At 47.6% G+C, this 24,785-nt stretch overlaps 1 protein-coding gene across 1 annotated transcript in view; it reads left to right on the forward strand.

Moving 5' to 3' along the window:
* The first annotated feature begins 2,684 nt into the window (after window positions 1-2,684).
* Window positions 2,685-24,785, forward strand: part of PPARD (peroxisome proliferator activated receptor delta) — a 75,160-nt gene continuing 53,059 nt past the window's right edge. The window contains exons 1-2 of the mRNA XM_082847820.1: window positions 2,685-2,749; window positions 6,354-6,438. The gene's annotated coding sequence lies outside the window, so the exon portion shown is untranslated. The remainder of the gene's footprint in view (window positions 2,750-6,353; window positions 6,439-24,785) is intronic.

A 24,785-nucleotide genomic window follows, 5' to 3' on the forward strand; every position in this document is an offset into this window, starting at 1 on the left:
TGGACTCTCAACCACTACACCACCAGGGAAGCCCTGCAGTCTTTTAATTCCAGGGTTAGAAAAGAACTCCTTTGTCCTTACAAACATCCTAGACAAAGGAGTGGAGAGTGTATCCAATCTCTGATGCCTTCAGAGATACCTATAAGCTCTGGGGGCCATGTGGAAAATACAGCCACTGTGGCCCCAGGTCACCCCTGAGGGTTGGGGGGGTTGGGCAACTGGCTGGAACGCAAGTGGTTTGTTGCAAACTGTTGCCAGGATATGCAAGGCGCCTCTTCCTCAAGACCAGTGTCTATCCAGGCCAAAGAGGTGCCAGCTGAAAGTTGCCTCTCTGGCCCCTGCTGTAGGTGAGAGGGGGAGGAAGAGGAACGCTGAGGAGGCCGTTCTCAGGAGGCTAAGGAGGCCTCCACCTGCTGGCTGGAGCTTGAAATGGCTGTGGAGGAGACCGGATCTAATTCAAAGCTGGTCTAGCCTTATTCCACACTGTAAGTTATTGTTCAGTTACATTGTAATTGGGTATCCGAGCAGGTTTTGGTAGCTGAGCTCTCTGGCTGGTCTGAAAAGGGTTGCAGAGGCTTGGCAGGGACCAACTTTTCCCACTGTGAGCTGTGCCTGTGGGCAAATCTAGTCAAAATGAAGATTTGGGGAAGCTGTGTTAGTCTGTTTTAGATTCAAGTAACAGAAACTAACTGATTTAAGTTTAAAATATATGTATAGGGCTTCCCTGGTGGCGCAGTGGTTGGGAGTCCGGCTGCCGATGCAGGGGACACGGGTTCGTGCCCGGTCCGGGAAGATCCCACATGCCGCGGAGCGGCTAGGCCCGTGAGCCATGGCCGCTGAGCCTGCGCGTCCAGAGCCTGTGCTCCGCAACGGGAGAGGCCGCAGCAGTGAGAGGCCCGCGTACCGCAAAAATAAAAATAAAAAATAAAATAAAATATATGTACATATTTTTATATATCCGTTTAATATGAAAATGAAATGAGCTGAAAAATGTAGTATTTTAACAGTGCTCCCAGAATTTCTTTTAGGGAAGGAGCTGTCTTTATTAGGGGAAATGAGGCTTTTAGGGAGGAGAAAGTGAAATCTCTAGGGCATGAGTGTTGGCAGGAACTCTAGCAATGAAGAGATGTGCCTGGAAAGCGGGAAGGATTTGTTTTCTCTCTGGAGAGAATGGGATAGAGTAGAGAATGGTGGGGCAGGGAGGAGAGGTAGTAATTTGGGAAAAGACCAGGCTCTAAGGAGTGAACAGCCAGTCAGAAAACCTCAACGCCGCCAGTGCAGAAAGGACTTTAAAAAAATGTCAGCTGTGTGAGTTTAAACTGTTTGCAATGCATCACGTGACCCTTCCCCAGGGCCCAGAGCATCATAACATCTATACCCATGAATGTTTTGTGTGGGAAGAAGTGTGGGCAGTCCTCAGGAAGGGCTGAGTTTCATCTCTACATTTCTGAACTGTGTTACTGCGACAGCCTGGCAGAAGCTGGAGCCTGGAGGCAGAGAGATTTAGGAGAATATAAATCCCTGAGAAATTTGCAGAAATCTTAGGGATGGCTTTGACTTCCACAACCCATTTTTTCTTCCATCTCAAAGGCAAGCAGGTTGACATCTGAATTACAAAAGTACTGCGCCGGGAATTCCCTGTCGGTCCAGTGGTTAGGACTCTGCCACTGCAGGGGTTATGGTCCCTGGTAGGGGAATTAAGATCCGCACATGCTGCAGCAAAAAAAAAAAAAGTACTGCACATTCATTTCAAAAAGTAGAAAAAAAAGCAGAAAAAAAAAAAAAGCACTCGTAGTTCTACTATCCAGATATCTAGGAGTGTAGGAGAGGGGGAGAGGTAATCTTTATTTTAAAGGTGATGGAAAGGAGGAAGTTACCCATTGATCATACACCAATACCCATTGATCAAGTTTTGTTCATTGCCAGATGGCAAACCCATCTTCTTCTCCCATACTGCCCTCCAGCTGCTGGGTACCTTTTTATGTTATATCTGAAGGTTGGAATAACACGTCTCCTCCAGGTCCTAAAGACCTGGGTTAAGAAGCGAGAACAGAATTTTCTACAATAGTAAGGAGGGTGCTCCCCATTCAGGTGGGCAAGTGTATTAGATAAATAGGAAGATAGGTAACAAATCCAGAACCATAAATTTCTAGTTGCAGAAGCCTCTTGAGGGAGCAAGGCCCTTTTGTGAAAATTACAGGGAGCACAGTCTTTTCCAGTGGAATTTGGATATCCAGGTTCTAACCTCAGCATTGCTTCTCACTGCAAGTCACGCACCTTTTCTGGGACAGTGTCTTCACTGGAAGTTTGAGGAGACTGTACGAGATGATCTCTAAGTTCCCTTCCAGCTTTAAATTCTCTTTTGTGATACTTGCCAGACTGGCTTTACGGGCCCTGGAGCTTCCTCCCCAGCTCCTCCTTGAGCTGCTGCGCCCTCGTCCCGCACCAGAGGACGCTGCAGGCGGGCCCGGGGCAGCGTGCTGGTGGGCGGAGTGGCAGAATCAGGGGCGACTCTAGGAGGCGCGGTGATTGGCCGCGGCCGGGGCGGAAGGGGGCGTGGAGAGGGGAGGGGAGGGGCTGCGCGGTGACGTCACTCTTGTGGGGCGGGGCCAGGCGGCGCAGCGTGTGACGCCGCGGCCGCCGCGGCCGCCGCGGATCTGGGCATTAATGGGAAAAGTTTTGGCAGGAGCCGAAGGATCCTACGGAGCCTGCGGGACGGCGGCGGTGGCGCGGAGGGCAGCCAGAACAGGTCAGTCCGGGTCCGGGGAAGCGGGTAGGCAAGCAGCGGAGGGAAGCAGCGGGCCCGGGCTGAGGCGGGCAACGCGGCTGGGGCGGAAGGCCCGGTGGGGAGTGGAGTGGGGAGAGTCGCAGGGGTCGGCTGACCGAGCGGCTGCCGCTTCCTGTCGCTCTGGCCCGGGCGGGTCGCGGTCGTCCGTTGCTCTCCTGGCACCCCGCCCCGCTTCTCCTGCTTCCCCAGCCTTTGGACGCCTATCAATATTTGAGCCCGAACCACAGGCCTCCCCCCAACCCCCAGACTCTGTGCCCCCTTTTGGGCCTCGTGTCTCCGTCTCCTCCCACTTCTGTGTTCTGAGAGCCCCATCCCAGGCTCTAGGTCCTCTCCCACTACCCACCCTTGTCTCTGATCTCTTCTTTCATATCTTCTCTGGTGTCCTCAAATTCATTGCCCTCTCTACCCAGGGTCTCCTTGGAGATCTTCTCTGTCCCCCTCGTTATCCTTGTCTCCTGTCTTCGTCCTCCCAACCTTGACCTGTGTCTTCTCTCTCTTTTCCCATCCCTGTTCTCTCCCTCCCGCGTTGCCTGGCCCCTCTCAGTATCACCCCTCCCCACCATCTTCCTCTCGGTGTTACCGGGCTTTTTCAGCCCGTGCCTGCAATCCCTGTCTACCTAAGCCCCTCCTACCCAGGTTCCCCCCAGAAGCCCTGTTTTTGCCCCACTCTCTGATTTCTTTCCAATCAGTCATGCCCTCTGCATTCCTGTCATCCACCTCCCCTTCCTTCCCAGTTCCTTGCCTTTGCTTCTGGGAGAAGCATTAGCTGCAGACACTACTTTGCTTTCCCATGACCCGCAGTTGAGATACCTGTGGAGTGGGCCTGTGGGTGTTCAGCCCCTGATTGAAGTAAGGCGCTGAATGTCTGAGGTAAATAGCAGGTAATGTTTGTGTGGGAGAATTTACTGGGGTGTTGCATCAGGGATAATGTCCAATTTGTAGACCATTCTTCCAATCTCAGCTTTCGTACTTCCCCTTTATGGGTCTGTTGACTTCCAGGAACCTTTGAGGAGAGACCAGCCGCTGAATTGGGTGTATGCCAGGGATAGCTGGAGGCCTCATCCAACTCTTTTCCCCTTCCAGGAAACAGGGCTTTGTGGCTTTACACTCTGGATATACTGTACACCTTTAAACCATGATACCTCAGCCTATCTCTGCCCTGATTCCCACCCTCTACCCTATGCCCTATCTCAGAGAGCTAAGAGAAGTCTCCAGAATCTATGCCCCAGAGAATGCCTGTGGTCCTCAACCTTTTCCTCTGTACTGGCTCCAGAACATTTTTTTTCCTGTTTGAGTTTTTAAATAGATTGCCAGCCTGATAGCCCTGGGGCTGGCAGGTAGCTGTCCCTTTTAGTTATTGGTGACTCGAACCACCTGCTGATTTTTCCCTCACACATCTCTGAATGTGTCTGGGGCTTCTGATGTCGATAACTGAGCAGGTTCTCTTGAAGGTTCTTCTCCCTCTGTTTTCCTTGGGAGCTTCATTTCCTGTGGCTCTAAGAGAGAGAGGCTGACACTGAAGTCCTGTTCCCTTTGCCCAGGCGTAGCCAGTCAGTATCTGCCTGGACAGGTTGTGGGGCTGCATTAGGAAGATGGTGTCAGGAACTTGAGTTGCTTCCAGTCACAGAGATCATCCTCTTTGTGGCTAGAGAACCCACCACCTTCACGGTGCTTCTGGATCTTTAACCTTCTTGCCAGACTGAAAGTTCTTTACAGATGCGTTCAATTTGAACTCCTTTATTTGGCGTTGGTCCCCTAGAGAGATCTTCAGGAAATAACATATCCTATATTTCTGCCCAATCTGATTTTGGAGGATTCTGAAAGCGTGACCCACTCTCAGTTCAGAAATGAAGGCCTGTTGTTTCACCGGGCTCCAGGTTTCTAGGTCTCCTCTTTTGAGGATCGTGCTCTCTGTCTTTGAGCCAGAATTGGACACAGAATTGGCAGCCTTCAGGAACTGTGGTGGAGAGCCAACTGAAACAACCAGACCAGACTTTAAAGTTTTGGAACCCTCTTGTGCACAGACCGTTTTCTGTGAAAGGAGTAGGGTCGTGGATGGCTGAGCCAGTGCCCTCTCCACTAACCTTTGAGCCCTCTCCTAAGCAGCACTTGGGCGGTGGGGGGAATAGGGCAGACTGGACCTATTGTTCCAATGGAAAACATCCCTTTGGGGCTTTAATGGGCATTCTGATGAAGTTGGGGTTGTGTATTTGGTGGTGATTTAGTCCAGCCTGTGGCTCCCCAGGACTTTACCTGACTGGAGCCGTTTGCTACTCCTCTGTCTGCTTACCCATTGATAGCGCTCTCTACTGAGGCAGCAGGTGAGAAGGGCTTGAGAGGACGTCAGGCCCAGGCCTTGGGGAGCAGCTTGTGCACCAGAAGCTCTGGCCAGATAGCTTCTTGCAGTTTGTCCACCGCGTCATCTTCCGCGTGGGTAGTCATGATCATCAATTACCAAGTGCCCATTCGGTGACGTTGGCAGAGCTTGGGTCAGCCTGCCTCTCTTTTTCAAAGGGGTGGGCAGACAGGCCCCTGACATTATCCTACAGATGGTGTAGCCCATTAAGTCCTTAGTTTAACGAACCGCTCGTTTGTTTGGCTGCCTTTCTCCTTGCTTTCCTCCTCCTTTGGTGTGTGCCTCCACCCACTCAGGAAGAATTGCCCTCACTCAGCCTTCCAGCCTCACCTGTGGTCCCTCAGACCCCATCCCCCAGGGCCTGGTGAGAGGACAGCCATTGTCGGGCACTGGCCTGGGAAGCTGGTAGGCCTCTTCTTTGGATAGAATGCAGATGTCCTGGCTGTTGTGCAAGCTGTCCTTAGGGCCCATGGCTCCTGGCATGTCCTGGGATGGCGCAGCTTCTCTCCGGAGGGGCTGGCCCTGTCGCTTCTAAAGGCTTCAGCTGTAGTCTGTCACCAAATACAGAGGCCCACCTCCTAGGGTGTTACCTGCGGACTGGGAAGCTAAACTACAGGCCCTCCTCTGTGCCTTTGGATCCAGAGCGAGGAGCCACTTGCAGCTGAGCTCTGTGGTGTCAGGAGAGCTAGGCACTTGCTTGAGCCTGGCAGGGAGGAAATGGCCCCTTGTATCAGGTTTCAGATATGTGGGTCTTCTTCCTTGGCGTATGGTTCTTGGCCTTCACAGCTCAGAGGCTGGTGATTAGGGTGTGACTCCAGTGCCGTCTCTACTGGGCTTTGGTCAAGGAATCAAGCATGACTCAGGGCGTCTGCATTTAGGAGCTGCCACCTGTGGGGGGGTGTTGGGCTCCGGCTTCTTCTTCACCTTGCCAGCTCTTCCTGCCCCACGCTGATAGAATTCAGCAAAGCCGGTGTCTGCTTACTTGGAAGTAAGCAGACTACTTCCAGGGTTGGGAAATATTTGCTGACTCAGGCTCAGAATCACAACATCTGAGGCGGTGGGGGGGGCGGGGGTGAGGGACAGAGGAGGAGCCAGCTTGCCTTAGGAGCACTCTCTGAGCCCTGATGTTTAATTATAATGTATCAGAGCTGCTTTTCTGACCCCTGGTGCCTCTCAGCTAAAGACGTTGGCTTTCTTTCTATCCTGCAGCGTTGCATGGTGTTTTGGGGTATGCACGTGGTACTCACGCAGTGGCTTCTGTTCACCGACAGATGAGGACAGATGCACCAAAGAGGTAATCCCATTTTCCTTACGCAGGGGCCTCTGACAACTGACGGACACATCTCAGATGAAATGGTTTCACTAGCGCTGAGTCCCAGATCCCAGGAGCCTGTCACTGCATCTGGTACTTGCACATAGTGGGAACTTATTAAATAATTATTGATTCTATGGCTTATGTGGTTTTTTTTGAGGAGCATTAAGATTTTCACCTTTACACCCACTGAAACATAGACTCCATAAGGGCGGGGACTTATTTTGTTTCCTGTTGTGTCTAGGACAATGTCTGGCACAGAGGAGATGCTAAGTATTTGTTGAATGAATAAATGTACAGGGGCTTCCCTGGTGGCGCAGTGGTTGAGAGTCCACCTGCCGATGCAGGGGACACGGGTTCGTGCCCCGGTCCGGGAAGATCCCACATGCCGCGGAGTGGCTGGGCCTGTGAGCCATGGCCGCTGAGCCTGCGCGTCCGGAGCCTGTGCTCCACAGCAGGAGAGGCCACAGCAGTGAGAGGCCCGCGTACCGCAAAATAAAAAAAAATAAAAAATAAAGAAAGAAATGTACAAACTTTCTTCTCTGCCCATATTATTTGGGTGCCAGGCCACAAAGATAGTGTCCATCTTTTTCTTTCATTTAAATAACAAATGTTTTTGGGTGCCTGCTATGTGCCAGGTACATTACTAGGCCCTTGGAAAATGATGACAGTGAAAAACCAGATTCTATCCCTGTCTCATGAGTCTGTAGTTTGCTGGCATGTATGAGAGAGTGCTGGGCATGATACACGGAATTGTTTCTTCCATCTCTGCTGGGATGTCGGGTCCTCATGAGAGTCAGAACGATGCTCTGTGCTTTGCATTGCTGTTTCCCTGTTTGCTCTCAGGATGCCTGGCAGGTTTTGTAAACTCTCGGAAGGGGAGCTTCAGGGAATTTGATGTTCGTTGTCCCAACTATCTGGGAAGCCAGGCCATGGTGGGGTCCCTGCTGGGGGCCAGGGGAAACGTGGGGCTCCTCTCTGATTTGTTTTAGTCTCTGAAGCTCAGTGGTTCTACTAGCTGTTTATGGGCTTCACTTCCCTTTCTCTGCCTTTAACACCCCGTGAGTTTTCCTGTTGCCAAACAGGGTGCTGAGCCCATGTGTCTGTCAGTCTGCAGGGGTCAGGTTGTTTGTGGATCTTGCAGGAAGGCCTGAGGCGGGGGCCCCTCCGGTTCTGAAACCCATACCAAGTTCTTTCCTCTGAAGGAAATGTGAAGGCGGAAGAAGGAGGGTTTGGGAGGCTTCTGAGGTTCTCTGAGAGGAGACGAGAGAGAAGCTCTCCCTGAGTAGGGAGAGCTGCTGCACTGACTCGATTCGCTTTGTTTGTTTGAGCAGCAGCTAGCCACAGTGGCACCTATTGTCCATGTCCAGGGTCGGTTGTTCTGTTCGTCCCTTAGCTTTGAGCTCCCAGCCCCAGCTAGAAGTTTTCTTTCTTAGTTTCCACTGGCAAAGATGAGGCTATAGCTTTATCAGATTTTTTCAGTGTTAATCTCAAAAAACTGGTGTTGTCATCTTAGTCTTTCCCATCTGAGGCACTTTTGTGGGCCAGGTGCTGTGACAGATGGTTTCAGACGTAGTCCTTGGCTGTCCCCATGGCCCAAGTGAGTGAAACCTAGTTGGTGAGAGAAGATATATGCACAGAAAGATTTTTTAGACATTAGAGACTCAGTGGGTACTAAAAGCATGGTGCTGTACAAGGATACTCATTTATAGGAGCAAGTCATCCCTGAGGATTGGCTTTGTTCCTGAAGAAACTGGGTGTCAGATTGGCCACCTTGAAAGAAAGCTCGTTTATTTTGAAGTCAACTTTATGCTCTTAAAAACTGTTAAGGGGGCTTCCCTCGAGGCACAGTGGTTAAGCATCCGCCTGCCAATGCAGGGGACACGGGTTCAAGCCCTGGTCCGGGAAGATGCCACATGCCACGGAGCAGCAAAGCGGGTGTGCCACAACTACTGAGCCTGTGCTCTAGAGCCCGAGAGCCACAACTACTGAGCCCGCACGCCTAAAGCCCATGTTCTGCAACAAGAGAAGCCACTGCAATGAGAAGCCCACTCACCGCAACAAAGAGTAACCCCCACTCACCGCAAGTAGACAAAGCCCGCACGCAGCAACGAAGACCCAACGCAGCCAAAAATAAATAAATAAATAAATTTGTTTAAAAAAACTATTAAACAATAAAATTGTTAAGGACCTCAAGAACTTTTGTTTACTGTATTAGAAATTAAAACTGAGGCAGTTTTAAAAATTACAAATTTATGAATTCATTTGATATAATAATAAATCCATTACATTTATCATAAATGACATTTTTAATGAAAAATAGCTATTTTCCAAAACAAAAATGTTGAGAGGAGTGACATTGTTTTACATTTTTGCTAATGTCTGGTTTAATAGAAGAGAACTGGATTCTCATAACTGTTTCTGTGTTCAGTCTCTCTTTTTTTTTTTTTTTTTTTTTTTGCGGTACATGGGCCTCTCACTGTCGTGGCCTCTCCCGTTGCGGAGCACAGGCTCTGGACGCGCAGGCTCAGCGGCCATGGCTCACGGGCCCAGCCGCTCCGCGGCATGTGGGATCTTCCCAGACTGGGGCACGAACCCGTGTCCCCTGCATCGGCAAGCGGACTCTCAACCACTGCGCCACCAGGGAAGCCCTGTGTTCAGTCTCTTTAAGTACATTGTTTTAGCTGAAGGATATGAAGAAAATCTGGCTGCACACAGCTATGTAATTGAGAAGGAGAGGGATATTTTAGTAGCTTTTGCAGATAATTGTGGATATTTTTCTTTGTTACTATACCAAAACTGGATGAGTGGTAGTTTCTTAAAGGTTAGTTGGAATGTGGAGTCTGAAATCTTATCAACAAACTTTTCATACTTTGTGACATTATAATCCATTGGCCCATCTGGCACTTTGAATGGATCTTTTACTTTGAATTGGTCATTGGGAAATAATTGGTTTACTGAGTTATATAGATCTAAATGTTGACATGCTTCATTTTACAATGTCAGTAAATCATACTAAGACCGCTGCTCTCATCAGAAAAGCCTTCAAGTATTGGGAAGCTGTGAAGCTCACAACAGTGGATACAAGTTTTCCATAATTTGAATTTTCTCTTGAAAGCTTGCTTTTTATTGTTTGTAACATACTATCAGTTTCTTTTCTTGAAGTGACAGTCTCACTTCATTCATTTCCAAGAGAAAGTTTGTCAAATACCCAATCTAAATACTCATAATTAATTTGTCTATTATTCTTTTCTTTCAAGTAAAAAAGGTGTTTCATGAAAAAAATGGCTAGTTTAGCTTGCAACTCAAACAATTGCACAATTGCTTTTTCTTGAAACAATCATGGAACTCCTGTTTGTTTTGTTACATAGGATATTTAAAAGACATATACTCCGGGGACTTCCTTGGTGGTCCAGTGGTTAAGACTCTGGGCTTCCACTGCAGGGGGCACAGGTTTAATCCCTGGTTGGAAAACTAAGATTCCACATGCTGTGTGGCGTGGCCTGCAAAAAATAAATAAATAAAATAAAAATAAAAGACATGTATTCAAGGGTCATGATTTAATAAAGTTAGTTTTTACTGGCTCATCTAGGACATTCTTTTTTTTTTTTTTTTTTTTTTCTTCTTCTTCTGTACGCGGGCCTCTCACTGCTGTGGCCTCTCCTGTGGCGGAGCACAGGCTCCAGACACACAGGCTCAGCGGCCATGGCTCACGGGCCCAGCCGCTCCGGGGCATGTGGGATCTTCCCGGACCAGGGCACGAACCCATGTCCCCTGCATCAGCAGGCGGACTCTCAACCACTGCACCACCAGGGAAGCCCCTAGGACATTCTTAAGTGGAATTGGCACTTTATTATTTTTAATGATTCTGTGGGTTGACTGGGCTCAGCTGGGCAGTTCTCACTTGGGGTCTTTCATGTTGCTGTAGTCAAGTAGAGGCCAGGGCAGGAGTCATCTGAAGGCTCAGCTGGGCTGGTTGTCCACACTGGCTCCCTCATATGGCTGGCACTGATGCTGGCTGTTGACTAGGGTGCCCTACATGTGGCCTCTCCATGTGCCTTGTGCCTCTCACAGCATGGCAGCTGTTCTGAGCAGAAATATCCCAAGACTGAGTGTATTGAGAGATCCAGGCATAAATAGCAAGGTTTCTTATGGCCTAATCTTGGAAGTCACACAATGTCACTTTGTGTTTTCTTGGTCATAGGACCGGCTCAGATTCAGGAGAGGGCTACATAAGGGTATGAACAACAAGAGGCATGGTTCACTGGGAGGGAGAGAGGCCTCCTTGGAGACCAGCTACTACTTCTTTTTAGCATCCCTTACGTGAGGTAACCTGGCCTGTATATGAATACTTCCAGGAGAAAAGTGTTTTCTCACAATTTCCATTCCTGGAAACCACTGTTAGGAAATTCCTAGTAGGTTGATAGAAGCCATTTAATGCCAGGTGAGGGAATTTGTACTCTGTGTTCCTTGGGCAGTGGGTAGCCATTGATGGTTTTAGAGCAAGGAGTGATTATGTTAATAGTGCAAAAAGGTGGATTAAATGGAGAAAGAATGAAGGTAGAGAGGTTAGGTAGGAGATTACTGCAGTAGTCTAAGTATGAGGAAATTCTTCCTCATATATAATCTGAGTTCCTCTGGTTGCTGTTAAAATTAATTGATTTTGAACTGTCAGCCATACTGATTAAGTACCCAGAGCATGGGTGGAGTAACACACACACGCACGCACACACGCGTTATTTAGGGATGCTGATACACCAGAGGGCTCACAAAAATAAAAGGGCTCACAAAAATTAAAAGGCAACTAAATTTAGGTTTTATTGTCAAGACACATTAAAAAGTCAATCATAATTTATCAAATAAAAAGTAGGAAAAATAAAGCTTCTTGTAACACCACTGACAGTGTTTCAAAAACACTTCAGTTTCAGTATCATAGACCATGAGGAAGTGAGGAGAAGAGTGAGAAGAAAGAGGGGGACAAATGAAAGGATGGTGGGGAGAGGGATAAAGAGGAGGAAAGAAGGGGATCGAGGGGGAAAACAGCAAAAAGAGTGATGGAGGATGAGGCTGGAGGAGCCGCTTGAGACCCAACAAAGCCTCTGCTCTCCGCGGGTCTCCAGCCTTAGCGTGGGGCTGGCTGCTTCTGCGGTTCCCGGGGCCTTGGCTGCCAGGTTTTAGCACCTCGTCCTCCTGCCTTGTCTCTGTGACTCTTCTCTGTCTGAAAAGATGCCTGGGGAAGCGCAGGAGCTGCGTTGGTGTTGGGCAGACCTGGGTGTGACTCTTAGCGCTCAGTGAGTGGGGTCATGACTTAGAGATCTAGGCACCTCGGTAAGTGCTGGTTTCATGGAGCCGAGGCTCTGGGGGTGCTGAGCTCAGGAGGAAGTGTCTTCCTGCACTGGTTCCCTCCCTGGTTGACACCGGACCATGGCACTGGAAGCCCAGCCTGAGCACGGGAGTCTTCATCTGCTGCTCAACAGTTCCTGGGGTTCCAGGCAGTGCGTTGCCCTTCTTTTTCTTTCAAGCCCCATCTGCAAAGCCTGACTTCTCCCGGGCCTTGGCGTCATCTCTGCAGCTCTCCTGAGACCATTACTGAATTATCCACAGCTCATAGCCACTCAGCTTCGAAAGAGTTCTCCCATGGGGAGGGTCCTGAAGGGAGAGGCTCCCAGGTGTTATGGGGAAACGACCTCATGTTTAAGTTCATTTCTATATTATTATATCGATAGGTACCTAAAAACAGATTTTCATTTCTTTCATTTGTGATCTGCTGTAACTCTTTGATCCTCGTCACTGCTTTTGGCACTTCCCTCATCCAAGAATTGTGACCTCAGCGGCGTGGAGTTTCTTGGTCACCGCTCTAATGGAAGTACAAGCCAGCTTTGCTCTCCCGGTGGCAGCAGGAGCCAGGCAGGCTGCTCTGCAGACACAGTCGTCTGCAGGCCCACTCGCCTGATAAACAGGCTGTCCTTGAACTTGCCAGAACCCAGAGATCACTGATCATTCCTTTTTCCAAACAAGCACGCAACCCAGATGGGTTCTCAGAACCCTCCACCCCAGGCAGGTCTCATGGGAAAAAGCTTACCTGCCATCCCTGAACCCGAGCTTGTTCGTCTGACCCACACCATTTCTTTGCAGCTTCCCCTCCTTAAAAGCCTTCAGGACAGTCCAGAGATCCTGCTGGGTTCTCCTTGACCCTCAGCATGTGCATCCTGGGATGAATTTCTGAGTGGTCCATTGGGGACATCAGGTTGGAGAAGAGAAAACTACCCTTCTCTTCTAAGGAGGCCCTCCAAGGACCAAAATGCTCAGTTGCATGAAAATAACTCCCCACTCCCTAGTTACAGCAAAAGAAAGACTCTGGCCCAGGACCTTGCTGAGACTCCCGATCTGACTCTTCTTTCCAATGGACCAGAGGTCTGAACTGTGTTTCTCCCAAACTCTTGGTGCCTGTCTTTCGTGGTGGTGGACTGGGTAGTGGCCCCCAAAGATATCCAGGCCATAATCCCTGGACCCTGTGGATGCTGCCTTGTATGGCAAAATGGACTTTGCAGATGCAACTAAGTTAAGGAACTTGAGGTGGGGAGATTATCCTGGATTATCCTAGTGGGCCCTAAGTGCAATCACAATTGTCCTTTGAAGAGGGAGGCAAAGGGAGATCTGATACAGAAGAAGGCAGAGTGGCTACTGCAGCAAGGTCTGCTGGCTCTGAAGATGGGGGAAGAGGCCAAGGAATGCAAGGAATGCAGCTCTGTACGCTGGAAAAGGCAAGGATACAAGTGCTCCCCTAGAACCTCTGGAGGAAGTGCGGCCCTGCCAATACCTTGATTTTGGTCCAGTGAAACTAATTTTGGATTTTTGACCTTCAGAATTCTAAGAGGATAAATGTTTTGTTTTAAGCCACTAAGTTTGTGGTAATTTGTTACAGTGGCAACAGGAAACTACTACAGGGGTCATCCGTCTCCAAGCACAGGGGGTGACTTGGCTGATCCTTGTTCTTATTTTAAGGCAGTCTTAGAGCATCCTTTTCATGGCAGTTGGAGATTCTAGGTCCAGACTTTCTGCAAACTAATATTTAAGACAATATGCTCTCTGGGGGAACCTTTTCGGGAGTTCTTGGGAGCAAAAGAGAAGGCCTCAGATAGCATCTGCTCCTTGCTTTTGGAGCTCCCCCACACCTTCACTCAGATGGTAATAGTTTCTTTCAGATTGTTGAGGATCCAGGATTAGCTTAAGTCTGACTCCATCTTTCTCTCCACTCTCCTTCCGTCCATTCATTCAGTGGGTATTTATTGGGTACCTCCTACATGCTAGGCTCTGTTCTAGGCACTAGGGATGTAGGAATGAACAAAGCAGATAAACAGATCTCCTGCTCTCATGGTAGTTGTGCTGGGGAAAGGGGAGGGAGCCAGAATTAAGTAAATAGCATGTCAGATGGTGAGAAATGCTGTATGGAAAAATAAAGTAGGAAAGAGGTCGTGGCAGTTTTATTTATTTATAAAAATTTTTATTTAGTTATTTACTTTTGGCCGTGTTGGGTCTTCATTGCTGCGCGCAGGCTTTCTCTAGTTGTGGTGAATGGGGGCTGCTCTTCGTTGCGGTGCGTGGACTTCTCATTGCGGTGGCTTCTCTTGCTGTGGCTCACAGGCTCTAGGCGTGTGGGCTTCAGTAGTTGTGGCGCACGGGCTTAGTTGCTCCGCGGCTCGTGGCATCTTCCTGGACCCGGGCTTGAACCCGTGTCCCCTACATTGGCAGGCGGGTTCTTAACCACTGTGCCACCAGGGAAGTCCAGTGGCAGTTTTAAATAGAGGGCTTGAGGAAGGCCTTGCTGAGAAGGTTATATTTGAGCTGAAAGAGGAGAGTGAGCCACGTGTGGGAAGAATCTTAAGAGGCAGAGGGAAAGCAAGTGCAAAGGCCCTGAGGCAGGAACATGGCTGGTGGGTTGGAGGAAGAGTCAGGAAGTCAGGTGGCTGGAGCAGTGAGGGAGGAAGAGAATGGGAGATGAGGTCAGAAACATGATTGGGGGCCAGATCGCCATTGACCCTGAAATACTGTAAAATCTCTCTACATGGCCCATCCTTCCTTCTTCCCTCCCTCCCTTGCTTCCTTTCTTCCTTCCCCTCTCCCTCCTTCCCTCCCTCCTCTCACCACCTTTCTGCCTTTATGTTTGTGTTCATCAGTTCCTTTCTGTAGAGTGTTTATCACATGGTACCTATGGGGTGTCAGCAGATAAACATAGGCAGCTTAAAACATTAGAAGAGGGGAAAAAAAGCACCCTCCTTTTTCTGATAATAAAAGCAGTTCCACTGTCAGTGCAGGTATGGAGCTGTGTGCCTAGAAAGACAGCTCTGGGGTTGTTTCTGGGGGTCCTCACTTCCCTCCCCCTCCTCCTCAGCCCCATGAGGATCTCAAGGCCTCAAGGCTGCCCCCGCCCCCCACCCACCGTCTACCCAGTGTGGAGCCCACCGTTGGCCACCTAGAATGCTTTCTTAACAGCCCCCTCATCTCCCTGCCCTTCCCTGCCCGGAGCAGCACCACAGCCTGGCTTCATCCCTACACTCAGCCAGGTGCCTGGGGGCTGCCCGAGAAAGGAGGAGCACGTGAACCGGTGCCCCTGCACGTTTATGGCCATCACCTAGGCTCCCAGCATTCATAGGCCCCCCCACGTCCCTGAGCCACTGATTCTCTCGTTCCTGGGAGTGGCCATTCCAAACCTCAGGACTCTTCCTCTTCTAGGTCCTCACAGTGTGGCTGGGATTTCTAAGAAACAGATTCCAAAAGGTCAAGTAAGTCCAGCTTGAAAAGTCACTCTCCCTGGATAGTGACCCCATGACAGTTCAGGTGCTCTGGCAAGCTTCCAAAATGACACTTCGTCAGCTTCACTGTCATCTAGGGGCCAGGTACAGATTGTCCCCATGGATTAAATCCTCCATGCCTGTGTCTCCGATTTTATAGTTCGTCCTAGGTGACTCTGTCCAGAGCTTGTTTTAAATAATGGCACCAAATAGATTGTCATTGAAAACATGAAAGATCTTTGGTAATAAACAAAATGACCAATAATAATTTCGATCTCCCAAGTGAAAATCACTAGGTAAATAAATCCCCAAACTGCAGACTGCATCCAATCAACACTGTATTAATCTAGCCCTGCTTATATTCTATTATAGTGTGATTCCTGTGACTTCTTTTTGGCCTCTTAACACCCCAGTGTATTTACAGCACCTACTTACAGTTTGCCTTTCATAATCCTTGCAGTGTGTCACCTTTTAGAAAAATATTTTGTCTGTTTTCTAGCCCATTCCCTGATCCAGGTAGCATGTCTGCACTCAGGCCCAGGCCTGCCTCTGTCCCCAGCAAGCCTAGGGTGGCCTCGTCCTCTGCACTATCAGGACCCTGTGTTTTGGACTCACTTTTCTATCTCCAGCCTGGCACCATGTAGATAACCACGGAGTACCTCTCACGAGCTGGTTCCAGCTCTCCCAGGGCTTCTGCCCATGTGCTGCTTCCTCTCTGCAGACTGAAGCCTGAACCTTGCCTTCCTTTCTGCTTCCTGCTTCCGTCTTGAGAAAGAACCAGTCCATCCATCCTGTGTTCTCTATGAGTCAGAGACCTTGCTGAGTCACAGGGGAGCAGCCTGCCTTTCACGGTCACGTCCTCAGTCCTGAGGGGTGTTCATTAGCCACCATCAAAGTTCTCCCTAGAAACTGGCTCCTTGAGGGGCAAGTACCTTGTGCAGAGAGGCTCACCAAGCACTTGTTGGATGGAAGGGTGGCTAGATGGCCAGCCTAAGTGGCCCTCTTCCCACAGAGTGGCCCTGGCACTAGCCTACCCCAGAGCCGTCTGGGAAGTTGTTTCATGGGGAGCAGTCAGAAAGCTGATGTGTTCCCTCTAGGACCCCTTCCCCAGTTGTTGCCCCTCCCTTTGGTTGAGGCTCAGTGGAGACAACTGAGATTTTTGGCTTTGGCAGTTTTTCTCAATTGCCTCCTTCTCCCTGCTTCCTCCACTGGGGGTCTAGTAAGGCTCTCACACTTCTCTCTGGCTTGGCACCTGCCATGGTATATTATGGTGGAGTTACTGCCTGCATGCTAGCCTCCGACATTGGACTGTGGCTTCTTCAGGAGCTGGGCTCACCTGTATCTAATCCCCTTTCCATCCCCAGCAGAAGTCAGTAGACACCAGTAGCTGAGTAGAATATGGCTCTCATGTGTTGAATGCACTGTGCTAATCACTTTACATGCATCACTGTTTAATCCACACACCCTGAGAGGTAGGAATCATAGTACCCCTTGCACAGATGAGAATGCTAAGGCTCAGACTGTTTAGGAAAGTTGCCTGAAGCTGCACAGCTAATACGTGACAGAGCTAAGATTTGAACCCAGGTGAGTGAAGCCCGCTTCTTTGATCGCCATATAGCAGGGCCTCCCCACAAAGGGGTGGCTGGCCGAATCCAGTTCTTCCAGCTTCCAAAGTACCTGCCTGACTGGCCAGACTAACGTTGGCTTCAGAGAAACTCCCTGCTTTCAAGCACAGCGGAGTCTCTTGTTGGCCACTGGGCAGAAGCAAAGTGTTGGCAGGCTTTGGGACCCCCTGCAGAGCCTCATTCCAGGTCACCGGGCAGAGGAGGCCCTGAGCATGACTGTGCTTAGTGGCTCCCTGGATCTGCTCCAAGGCAGTGAGCAAACCCCCTAGAACCGTAAGAAATAACCAGCCAACTGGTGGGCCAGGCATGTAGGGTGAGAGGGACTTGTAGGAGCAGAAAACAATCACTGCTCCAAGTGATTAATCAGCCTGCTTCCAGCCGGTGAAGGGAGAGGAGAAAGAGAAGATGGCCCAGGTGTGCACATATGGAGAGAAGGGGGGAAGAGAAATTGCCTTTATTCAGATTCTCCCTTGGGCCAGGCGTTACCCCATGGAGGAGCTCACTCGCCCTCACACCAGCCTGCAAGATGTGGGTATTGAATGAGGAGGTATAGGATCAGAGTTGAACAATTTGCTCAAGTCACACAACTGACAAATGATGGAGCTGGGGTTGAGCCCTTTGGAGCCCTTGTTCTTCTCAATTCAGTGACTGTGCTCTCCCTGCTCATGTCCCCTTAGCCTGGGCTTTCCAGGCATGTACGAATGGGTGCAAGTAGGCATCCTCAGGCTGTGAGCAGAGGCAGTAGGAGAGTCGGGGCTCTTGGCACCTGTCCTGTTCAGACGGGCCCTACCTAGACCAGCAGGACTTACTGGGCTGAAACCAGCAGTGGCATTACTTTTTTCTCCTTTCTTGTACCTTGTCATCCCTGCGTTATTTTTGGAGAGCTGTATTTATTTCTGCTCCCACTTCCTCACTGGAGGCAGGGGTTGGGGTGCAGAGAAGGTATTGGGAATCAGAAGAGGTAAGCATAAGGGACATCTCAGTGGGGGCCTTGCCTGGGCTCTGGGGGTGGTTAGGGCCTCTCCTCCGCCCAGCTGTAGGCGCAGGGGCCCTGTGCCAGGATTGTGGAGACCTGGGAAACTCTCTTTTCTGGGATGTGGATCTGGCGCTTGAGCACAAGAATTTCCCTGTGTGTGGTTTTTAATTTATTTTAAAATGTTTTAATTATATAAATACTAGTTATTCATTATAGACAGTTGGAAAATACAGATAAGCCCTGAGAAGAAAATAAGTCATACGCCCAAGCACCTGAGGTCAATTAATCCACAACAAAGGAGGCAAGAATGTACAGTGGAGCAGACAATCTCTTCAACAAGCAGTGTTGGGAGAACCGGACAGCCACATGTAAAACAATGAGATTAGAACATTCACTCACACCATATACAAAAATAAACTCAAAATGGTTTAAGGACCTAAATGTAAGACCTGAAATCATAAAACTTATAGAAGAGAACATAGGCAGAATACACTTTGACATCAATCATACCAGTATGTTTTTGGAATAGTCTCCTAAGATAAATAATAATAATAAAAGCAAGAATAAACAAACAGGGCCTAATTAAACAGCAGAGGAAACCATCAACAAAATGAAAATATAACCTATGGAATGGGAGAAAATATTTGCAAATAATATGACTGACAAGGGTTAATACCCAGAATATATAAACAGTACATACACCTCAATATCAAAAAACAGACAACCCAATCAAAAAATGGGCAGAAGACCTGAATAGACATTTTTCTAAAGAAGACATACAGATGGCTAACAGGCACATGAGAAGATGCTCAACATCGCTGATTATTAGAGAAATGCAAATCAAACTACAATGAGATGTCACCTCACGCCTGTCAGAATGGCTATCATTAAAAAGTCTACAAATAACAAATGTTGGAGAGGAGGTGGAGAAAAGGGAATCTTCCTACACTGTTGGTGGGAGTGTAAATTGGTGCAGCCACTGTGGAAAATAGTATGGAGGTTCTTCAAAAAACTAAAAATAGAACTACCACATGATCCAGCAATTCCACTCCTGAGAATATATCCAGAAAAGACAAAAGCACTAATTCAAAAAGATACATGCACCTAAATATTCATAGCAGCATTGTTTACAATAGCCAAAACATGGAAGTGCCCATCAACAGAGACATAAGTGCCCATCAGCAGACAAATGGATTAAGAAGAATGGTATACATTTACAATGGAATATTACCCAGCCATAAAAAAGAATGAAATTCTTCCATTTGGAGCAATGCGGATGGACCTAGAGAATCTTATACTTAGTGAAATAAGTCAGACAGAGGAAGACAGATACTGTGGGACATAACTTATGTTTGGAATCTGAAAAATAATACAAATGAATGTATATGCAGAACAGAAACAGACTCACAGACACAGAAGACAAATTTGTAGTTACCAAATGGAAGAAGGAAGGGAGGAAGGACAAATTAGGGGTATGGGACTAAAAGATACAAACTACTGTGTATAAAATAGATAAGCAACAAGGGTATATTGTATAGCATGGGGAATTATAGCCATTATCTTGTAATAAATTATAATGGAATATAATCTGTAAAAATACTGAATCACTGTGCTGTACACACGAAACTAGTATAATATTGTAAATCAACTATACTTCAATTAAAAAAATAAATTTTAAAAGTCATACATAGGGAATTCCCTGGCAGTCCAGTGGTTAGGACTCGGCGCTTTCACTGCCATGGCATGGGCTCAATCCCTGGTCTGGAAACTAAGATCCTGCAAGCCACATGGCATGGCCAAAAAAAAAAAAAAAAAAAAATCATACGTAATCAATGCCATCTATAAGCGACTGCTATAAATTTTAATCTGTGTTCATTCATTCATTTATCTATCAATTAATTGATTATTATTTTTGGGTGAAGAATGTGGATAACGATCTCACAAGCCAAGGACTGTGTTCTTTTAGATTTTAGTATGACTGTGTATACCTATTCTTTTTTCTTTCAAAAATGGTATATTTTTTAGTTTTGTGACCTGCCTTTCCCATTTTTCAGGTGGTTTCATTATGTCTCTGTTTACTCTCTGACCTTCCTTGCCTTTTGTGAGTGAGCAAAGAAAGGCATTTTGCCCAAAGGGAGGCATTTGGGAAGAGCCATCTGGTTATTTCTTGGTGTAGTTGCTTAAAGCGTGGACGGCAAAGAGGTGCATGAAGTGTGTATCTGCCTCTCCCCATCCATGTTTCTCGCTACCTATCTTCCATCTGCTCTCCCTACCCACCCCTCTGCCTTTTTTTTCCTTCCATACAAACCCAGGAAAGGATACTGCCTCCAGTCTGAAGGTTTCTTTTCATGGCTTTTAGAGAAAAACCTCTCAGGAGCTCAGAAAAAAAGGTACACAGAGTGGAGACGGGAAAGGTCATGCCTAAGCTGGGGTGGGGTCTTGGGAAGAGTGACCAAGAGGAGGGCCCAGGTCCCTGGCTCTGTCTTGAAGCAGTGAGAAGAAACTGGGTGTTAGGTTTGTGGGGGATAGCAGGTGGCTGTGGGGCCTTCTTGCAGAGACAGCAACCAAGATGACCAGGAGGAGGCCTGGAGATTATATAAGGGGCCCGGATAAAGGTCGGAAATAGGGGACGAGGAATTGTGTCTTGACAGGACACTCTCCTCCACCCAGGCCCTGCTCTTTCCATGAACCTCTGCTGGTCTGCTTTCCCTACCTGGCCGTGGCCAGGCCAGGTGGTTTGACAGGTCTGGCAGACCCGGCCACCATGCCGTACTGACACCTCTGTGCCAGCAGCTGCTCCATGGCCCCTCCCTGGCCAGTAGGTAGGGATCTGCGCACGTAGTCAGGCATGGGGAAGATGTTCCCATCACCCTTAGAATTGGCAGCTCAGATTCCATTCTAGAAAAACAGCTCAGAGCCAGGGAGAAAATGGAAGCTGGGGTGGTCTGGGAGGAACAAGCGATGCCTCCCCTTTACTTCTTACTGAATAAATGGGGTCTCTGGCCGTAGGTGAGGAGAAGGCCTCTGAGCCCTGAGGATGAGTGAAACTTGGCATCTCAGCTTTTTTCTGGGCTCCTCTGGTCTGCACACAGGCTGGTGTTTCATGGCGGGGCCAGGAATCCATGCTTATGAACAGGATGATTTCCATAAGCTGTGTGTTCCTCAGTGGATCATACTTGTTTTCCTGTGGATCCCAGTCCTGGTGAGACCCGGCAGCCACCCGCTGGGCTGCAGAGCACGGTAGCTTCCTGTGGGGCCCCTCGAAGCCTGCACTGCTCCTCTCCCTTCCTCCACTCCTGATCTATAATTAAGTTCCTATATGAAACCGTATCCCTCAGCTGACACACACTTGTAACCGCAGTCCTGGTCACTGGGCAGCTCCTCTGGGGTGACTCCAGGGTCTGGTGTCTCAGCCTCCAGACAGTCTTGGGTAGGTCTGAGTAGGTGGTGGGAACCCACCAGGAGAGGCGTGGGTCCAGTGAGGCAGGATCAGACCTTGCCCAAGAAGCAGAAAGTGGGGAGTCAAGGGGGAGATGAAGGGCTGGTGAGCAGCCAGAGTGCAGGGCACACAGAGGTGGAGACCAGGACAGGCAGCCTTGCAGGGCAGGAGGGCATGGACAGGGCCAAGGTTCTGAGTCACTGAGCCACGAGGCAGAATGTAATCAATCTGTTTTATTTTATACTCTGCATATTTCTGTAGTATTGTAAAATTGAGATATACTTCCCATAATGTAAAATTCACCACTTTAAAGTATACACTTTAGTGGTTTTTGGTAGATGTACCATGTTGTACAGTCATTGCCACTGTCTAATTCCATAACATTTCCATCACCCCCAAGCAAACCCTGTACCTATTAGTACTTAGTCCTAATACCATCTTCCCCTCATTGATTCCCTGGCAACCACTAATCTACTATCCTTCTCTGTGGATTTCCCTATTTTGGACATTTCCTATAAATGGAATCATACAATATGTGGTCTTTTGTATCTGGCTTCTTTCACTTAACATAATGTTTTCAAGGTTCATCCATGCTGTAACATGTAGTGGTACTTCATTCCTTTTTATGGCTGAATAATATTCCTTTGTATCATTTGGGTTGTTTCCATTTTTTTGGCTTCTATGGACACTCATTTACAGACTCTTGTGTAGACATATGCTTTAAGTTCTTTTGGGATTATACATAGGAGTAGAATTGCAGGGTCATGGTAACTTTCTGTTTAATATTTTGAGGAACTACCAAACTGTTTTCCAAAGTGCCTGCATCATGCCCTCACTCACTTATTGTTTGTTTGTTTGTGTATTATGTTTATTGGCTATTTATTTATTTTTAATTATAAAATATATATAACATAAAATTTGCCATTTTAACCTTTTTTTTTTTGTGGTACGTGGGCCTCTCACTGTTGTGGCCTCTCCCGTTGTGGAGCACAGGCTCCAGATGTGCAGGCTCAGCGGCCATGGCTCACAGGCCCAGCCGCTCCGCAGCATGTAGGATCTTCCCGGACCGGGGCACGAACCCGTGTCCCCTGCATTGGCAGGTGGACTCTCACCACTGCGCCACCAGGGAAGCCCTAACCATTTTTTAAATGTACATTTCAGTGGCATTAAGTACCCTCACATTGTTGTACAGCCATCACCACATCCATCTCCAGAACATTTTTTCATCTTGCAAAACTGGGAATTCCCTGGTGGTCCAGTGGTTAGGACTCTGTGCTTTCAATGCCAGGGGCCCGGGTTCAGTCCCTGGTTGGGGAACTAAGATCCTGCAAGCTGTGTGGTGCAGCCATAAAAAAGAAGAGAAAAGAAAAAAAAAAGACCATCTTGCAAAAATGAAACCGTACCCATGCTTGCTTCGGCAGCACATACACTAAAACTGGAATGATACAGAGAAGATTAGTATGGCTCCTGCGCAAGGATGACACGCAAATCCATGAAGTGTTCCATATTTTTAAGATGATACAAACGGAGAGATATTACCATGTTCTTGGATTGGAAGAATCAACATTGTGAAAATGACTCTACTACCCAAAGCAATCTACAGATTCAGTGTAATCCTTATCAAACTCCCAATGGCATTTTTCACAGAACTAGAACAAAAAATTTCAGAATTTGTATGGAAACACAAAAGACCCAAATAGCCAAAGCAATCTTGAGAAAGAAAAACGGAGCTGGAGGAATCAGGCTTCCTGACTTCAGACTATACTACAAAGCTACAGTAGTCAAGACAGTGTGGTGCTGGCACAAGGGCAGAAATATAGATCAATGGAACGGGATAGAAAGCCCAGAGATGGACCCACACACATATGGTCACTTTATCTTTGATAAAGGAGATAAGAATATACAATGGAGGAAGGACAGCCTCTTCAATAAGTGGTGCTGGGAAAATTGGACAACTGTATGCAAAAGAATGAAATTAGCACACTCCCTAACACCATACCCAAACATAAACTGGAAATTGATTAAAGACCTAAATGTAAGGCCAGACACTATAAAACTCTTAGAGGAAAGCATAGGCAGAACACTCTATGACATAAATCACAGCAAGATCCTTTTTGACCCACCTCCTAGAGAAATGGAAATAAAAACAAAAATAAACAAATGGGACCTAATGAAACTTAAAAGCTTTTGCACAGCAAAGGAAACCATAAACAAGACAAGAAGACAGCCCTCAGAATGGGAGAAAATATTTGCAAATGAAGCAACTGGCAGGGGATTGGTCTCCAAAATATACAAGCAGCTCATGCAGCTCAATATCAAAAAAACAAACAACCCAATCCAAAGATGGGCAGGGGATAGACATTTCTCCAAAGAAGATACACAGATTGCCAGCAAACACATGAGGGGATGCTCGACATTACTGATCATTGGAGAGATGCAAATCAAAACTACAATGAGGTGTCACACCTCACACTGGTCAGAATGGCCATCATCAAAAAACCTGCAAACAATAAAAGCTAGAGAGGGTGTGGAGAAAAGGGAACCCTCTTGCACTGTTGGTGGGAATGTAAATTGATGTGGCCACTATGGAGAACAGTGTAGAGGTTCCTTAAAAATCTAAAAAAAAACTACCACATGACCCAGCAATCCCACTACTGGGCATATACCCTGAGAAAACTATAATTCAGAAAGAGTCATGTACCACAGTGTTCATTGCAGCACTATTTACGGTGGCAGGGACATAGAAGCAACCTAAGTGTCCATCGACAGATGAATGGATGAAGAAGATGTGGCACATATATACAATGGAATATTACTCAGCCTTAAAAAGAAACGAAATTGAGTTATTTGTAGTGAGGTGGAGGGACCTAGAGTCTGTCATACAGAGTGAAGTAAGTCAGAAAGAGAAAAACAAATACCGTATGCTAACGCATATATATGGAATGTAAAAAAAAAAAAATGGTTCTGAAGAACCTAGGGTCAGGACAGGAATAAAGACGCAGACGTAGAGAATGGACTTGAGGACACAGGGAGGGGGAAGGGTAAGCTGGGACGAAGTGAGAGAGTGGCATTGACATATATACTCTACCAAATGTAAAGTAGATAGCTAATGGGAAGCAGCCACGTAGCACAGGGAGATCAGCTTGGTGCTTTGTGACCACCTAGAGGGGTGGGATAGGGAGGGTGGGAGGGAGATGCAAGAGGGAGGGATTATGGGGATATGTGTATACGTATAGCTGATTCACTTTATTACACAGCAGAAACTAACACAACATTGTAAAGCAATTATACTCCAATAAAGATGTTAAAAAAAAACAAAAAAATAATAAAGTTACTTAGGTCAGTTCCTTATACCTTTAACCACTTCAGTGAAGTGGTTCAGTATATTTGTTGTACACAATTGATTCTTTTATCATATTCTGTCTTTAATCCTGGGATTCCCATATGGCCATTTAAAAGAAATTATACATTAAGGTTTATTCTTTGTGTTGTACATT

The sequence above is a fragment of the Leucopleurus acutus genome (genome assembly GCF_964270905.1).
Source record: "Leucopleurus acutus genome assembly, chromosome: 10".
Classification (NCBI taxonomy): Eukaryota; Metazoa; Chordata; class Mammalia; order Artiodactyla; family Delphinidae; genus Leucopleurus; species Leucopleurus acutus.